This window comes from Dermacentor silvarum, chromosome 1 (genome assembly GCF_013339745.2).
Source record: "Dermacentor silvarum isolate Dsil-2018 chromosome 1, BIME_Dsil_1.4, whole genome shotgun sequence".
NCBI lineage: Eukaryota > Metazoa > Arthropoda > Arachnida > Ixodida > Ixodidae > Dermacentor > Dermacentor silvarum.
Genome location: NC_051154.1, coordinates 219,785,867 through 219,791,462, shown reverse-complemented (window position 1 = coordinate 219,791,462; position 5,596 = coordinate 219,785,867). Strand labels below are relative to the sequence as shown.

The window sequence follows — 5,596 nt, the reverse complement described above, 5'->3', positions numbered from 1 at the left end:
TATAACAGCACATTTGAGTACGTTTGATTTGTCTATTTTATTGATAATATTAATATTGCCCGACATACGTATTTATATCATAACATTTTCTCAGTGGATTATTGCGCCAGAAATGTTTCTTTTTTGTCACTAAACATCTCGTACCTAATTTCCTAGGTATATTTATGCTGCATTTCATTGCAGCCACAGGGCTATACGACAGCGGAGAGCACCATGCTCGGCAACCCAACACAGCCAAAGCACGTAGGATAAATTTTGCACTTCAGATAGGCCGCGCTTAAATTTAGTGGCGGCCGTTTCAATAACATCGCTCCCGTATGGCTTCGAAGTTTCCAACTTATGAGATAGAATATGAAGGCGCGTACACAGCGGAGCCTGTCTATGCTTTCGCGACCAGCTTTCCATTTATGGAACTATATGAACGCTGCTCAAGGAAGAAAACGCACAACAGCTGGCGGATATTTCCGGCCTATTCCAATTGAATATCAACGAATATTGCCTCGGACGAGTTTCAGTGACGTCAGTGCAACCAGCGTGCTTGCAAAAACGAAAAAAAAAAGAAGTGCAAAAACGGTCCTTGTGCTCCCACATTTTTGAATATATCCGAGGGATTATGCGCTATCAACATAAGTTTGTGCTTCGTGTCATCCATGTATTATTTTGCTGAACGAATGGATAGGATAAAATATTTATTAAGAGGAAGTATTATAAATTGGGCACAGTCGCGTGCTCTTCATCCTGCAACCGTTCGCTCCGGGAAAGCTGAAGAGGAAATAAAAGGGCGCATAGCGTAAAGTTATTGTTAGCGTGAGTGTGATTTATTGAAAATTTTCTTTACGATACATGCACCTGTCGTGTTTTGCGGGCGCAGACAAACATGGTCGCCTGAACACTCCCTTATTACCTCCTGTTCGTCGCTTTTCAGCCACCGTCCATCACTACACCGTTACACATACAAGACCAGCCCGCAGAAGCATTGATGCTTGAATGCTTCAAGTCCTTGAAGTGCATATAGAGACACAAAAAGGAAGAATCTTTTATATTACGCAGGTATACGCGCACGCCTGGGCTGTCGGCTCCGGAATAACTCATGCTCTTTGCAGTGGGGTTCTTACTTACGAAGATCGCACAGAGGTGTACACGAAGACCTTATTACTCGGGGGCTTTGGCACTTTGCGTATTTTATCCCTTGGTGCTGCGCACAGAGACCGGACCTATCACACGTGCTAAAACGAAAAAAAAAACTTAGTCAGCGAGGTTACCACGGCTACAAGAATACATAGTATACAGTAGTCTAATCAGTACCGATCGGACTGCGATGCATGACAACCTATGGTGCATGTTGAAATTCACCAAAGCCTTGTGGGGGGCGAGAAAACCCCGAGAGGTATGTATGCAGCTGACCACTGCAGAGAGCAAATGATATAACGCAGGTACTCGCACAAGGTGGATTTATTTTGTTTTCGGTCCTTTGTGGCCTGTTAAATTAACAGTAAATTGCGGGGTTTAATGTTTTGAAACTATCTGGGCGGTTACGAGGAACGCTGTAGTAGAGTTCCGGAATGTTTTTTCGGCGATTTTAGTGTTTTTACGTGCAGGTTAATAAATGTCCAAGGGCGTTTTTACATTTCGCCCCATCGAAATGCAGCCGCCGTTTCACCGAATTGAACCCTTGACCTCGCTTTCAGATGCAGAACGCTATAGTCAATGCGCCACCGTGGCGGGTCTGTACTACCTGTACTTAGAACCGAACATCTGCAGTGAACTATTCACTCATGCTGTCAGATTTCACTTACTTTGTTCCGCAGTACACTGCCTGAGCACCTGTGTGGTAACTAACACGCAACGTTGAACACACACATATATATATATATATATATATATATATATATATATATTATATATATATATATATATATATATATATATGAGGGACTACAAAATATTTTTCTCTCAGAAGCTTTGGAAGCAATTACTAAGTTTTCCTATGTGGCATGGTCCGCATCAAAGCCGCACTTGCAATGTGAAATATCCGAGGCATCGCTGTGCCATTATCGCGAATTAGCATAAGAATGATTGCTGCAGACTGCATACACTTGGCGGCGCTAATTATCTGGATCGTGTTTCATTTGAGCCCCACTGCCTAAAATTTGAGCCCTACTGCTACGTTGCTCGTCCTTTTTGTGCCGCCCTCAAGCTCTTGTGGCCCGACCCGCCGCTACTACGCACTGCCCATAGACTTACATTGCTTCGCAATCGACGGTCCTTCTGCCGAAATGACCACGTACCGACCCGCTGGTTGGTTTTACAGAATCACGGAATGAGACAAGAGGCAACTGTTTAATTTCGCTTGCAGGGAAGCGCACGCTTAGCGAAGTTTAGATAACTAGAACGCGAAAACATAGCTGGGTCGATGAATGAACTCACTTTTTACCAGAATTTACCAGAATTTTACCAGAATAATTCCACTAAAGTGATTATTCTGATATCTCCACGCAACACGGCAATATTAAAACTTTCTGGTGGATGATGCCGGGAGCATCGAATAATATAGGCGATAATCCGCTGCACACAGTGCACAACTTCTGGGGCAATAGCCTTATCCAGACGCTATACAACCTTGTTTTTAGTCCATGTTTTGCACGTGCGGGTGTGTGAGTGAGTGTGAATGCGTGTGCGTCTGTGTACGTGCGTTGCGCGCGTTTGTGTGTGTTTGTGCGTCGTTTCATGCGTTCCCAATCTCAATTGGAGTAGCACACCAGGCGTGTAACCAGGGAAACATCTCCAGCATTCATTAAAAAAATGTCTAGCGCTCTCTCCTCCCATGAATATCGAGTACATTCTGCTCAGGACACATGTGAAATCTACTAGCGTGCCTCCGCGAGGCTGGCGACAGATCTGGTGCCAAGATTTCCGTTATAATCACAATAGATTGATAAATATCACAAAGAATCACAAATATATTGATAAATTAATAATCTACTAATTATTCATTTTTAAATTATTCATTCAGCTTTGTCACACCACTTGCTGATTAGTGCACAAAGGCGACCATTATTAATTTCATAACCAGATGCGCTGTTTAGTGGGGCCCTCAGCCTTGATTAAGTGAAGGAATGGGAAGTAGCTGAATTCTTCAGCTAGTGGTACTGAACCGGTGGTTTTGCTTTTGGGGTCTTGGTACTTTAGCGACTTACTCTTAGGTTCGACGGTTATAACTCAGCAGGATATACCTAGCAGTTGCAATGAGCTCCAATATCGAGCACATGCTTTTTTCATCCGTCCTCTACACCGAGAAAAGAGAAGAGAGTCTTTAGGCAGCACTGTAGAAGGTATTTCACCCCTTCAGGAAAGACGTGAAGCGCACCCTGTCCAAAAGAATAACTGTATCCGTGAACCCGTTGCAGCCTCAACTCGTTTACTTCACGTACCAGGAACTCCAAGCCTGGCACAAAGCTTCTAACATGGCAAGTAACCTAGACACTTTTGTCTATCGAGAACTTTTAAATGATTCATATCAGCTAGGCTCGATTGCCGCAGTTATATTATTTCTCAGTTTATTTGAATATTGCGATAGTAATGATAGGGCACTCAAGGCAAATTCTCGCCGTTACCGGATGTTCCGTACAAAGTCTAAGTGCGATAAGATCCTATCGCACCCCGCGCGCCGTATGTTGTGGGTATTGGGGAAAGCGCGCGAGAGCGGGCCGAGCAGAATGGTGGTTTGATGCACGCCGTTTTTCCGCGCGCCCAATGTTGGAGGTCACGTGATCAAGCTCGCTAAAGTCAGGGCAGGTGTGCGCGCGTCTCCTCCTCTAGCCAGGCCGTGGCTGCGCATGGCGGTCCGCGCGGCTGAGGGCGGATGCAGCCCGCTCCCCATCTTGGAGGTAATCTTTGGCGGGTGCAAAGCGCGGCGAGCCAAGATGGTTGGTAGCTTAATGTGCGCTGTCTTCCCGCGAGACTAGTGTTGTATATGACAGAGAGAGTGAGTAAGGCATCAGAAAATTGCCTTGATCTGCTTCACTGTCCTAGATATGGCAGTCGATAGCAGCCATCACGAAATCCTACAGCGACACGCTCGGTTTCTCAATGATGGCAAACGCGTAACTGCTCCCTCGAGAACCCCTGTTCTTCAGTTTCTCTTTCTCTGAGACTTCCCCTCTCTCTCACGCACTAGGTGACAAAGGGACGATCGCGGTCCAGTGCCTTCAACATCAGCAATGCTTGGGTCAGGACACGCTTCAATGTTGGTATTACCTGCTCTCATAAAATTTGCGATATTTTCAACGATGCCATCGAGTACAAAATACAGAGAAAAAGGAAAAGGTACGTAACATGTATGGCTCGTAGCGTCCACCAGGGGCTTACCGTCGGCAGACTGGCGTTTACTGATATCGGCGCCAGAAGCTCTGTCACCCTGCGTAGAGGCTTGCATCTGGCTCAGTATGACAAACCAAGTTCACCCGCAAACATTGTCTGTAAGCAGATGAGTCATTCAGTACGTCGTCGACGTCGGGTAGCTGTAATCTTATTTTCACTATGACTGCGTCTTGAAGAAACCTCCGTAGAATAGTAGTTGCTTTTGTCTGGACGAAAGATGAGTGTACAATGCTTACAAAGCATATGCCTTGCGAAGAGGTGGAACGAGTACGAAAACAGAGAAGAGCCCGGGCCCAGTATTTGTGGGGCGCCGCGCAACATGCCGAACGAGATAGGCTTGGCCGCTTAGAGCAAACCGCCACACCGGGATGTCTGGTTTGCATGTAAACCAGGTGTGACTGTAACTTTTTCGTGGATTTCTTTTCTGCATTATCTGACCGTGCATCCATCCGGCTAAGTAAAACGACCGGTGGGGGCTTTAGACCTCAGTGACCTAACAGAAAACAACTAGATGCATTTGAATATATATATATATATATATATATATATATATATATATATATATATATATAGCACGACAAGAACGGGAACCGAGAGGCCCAATTTTCATTAATCATATCATAAGAAGCCAACAAACAATGACACCAAGGACAACATAGGGGAAATTATTCGTACTTAATAATTGAATTAAAGAAATTTTAAATTAATGGAACTGAAAATGGATGAAGAAACAACTGTCCGCAGGTGGGGAACGAACCCATGTCTTCGCATTACGCGTGCGATGCTCTCACCATTGAGCTACCATGGAGCCGTTTTCCCGTCCACTTTCTGGGCTATTTATGTTTTAATACTATAACTAACCCTGGGAGTGTTAGCCAGCGCCAGAAAGTGGATGGGAAAACGGCTCCGCGGTAGCTCAATGGTGAGAGCGTCGCACGCGTAATGCGAAGACGTGGGTTCGTTCCCCACCTGCGGACAGTTGTTTCTTCATCCATTTTCATTTCCATTATTTATCATTTCTTTAATTCAATTAATAAAGTACAATTATTTCCCCTATGTTGTCCTTGGTGTCATTGTTTGTTGGCTTCTTATGATATGATTAATAAAAATCGAGCCCCTCGGTTCCCTTTCTTCTCGTTGAATACATAACGAGGGTCTCCAATCCGGCAACATTGATGCCTTCAGGTAGCATATGTTGGTTTATTGACCAGTCGCC

The 5,596-nt window shown here is 44.9% G+C and overlaps 1 non-coding gene across 1 annotated transcript; it reads left to right on the top strand.

Annotated features, from left to right (window-relative positions):
* The first annotated feature begins 5,285 nt into the window (after positions 1-5,285).
* On the top strand, positions 5,286-5,357 carry Trnat-cgu (transfer RNA threonine (anticodon CGU)). Its single transcript has one exon. It is a non-coding gene; the product is annotated as a tRNA-Thr (tRNA).
* Positions 5,358-5,596: the final 239 nt, after the last annotated feature.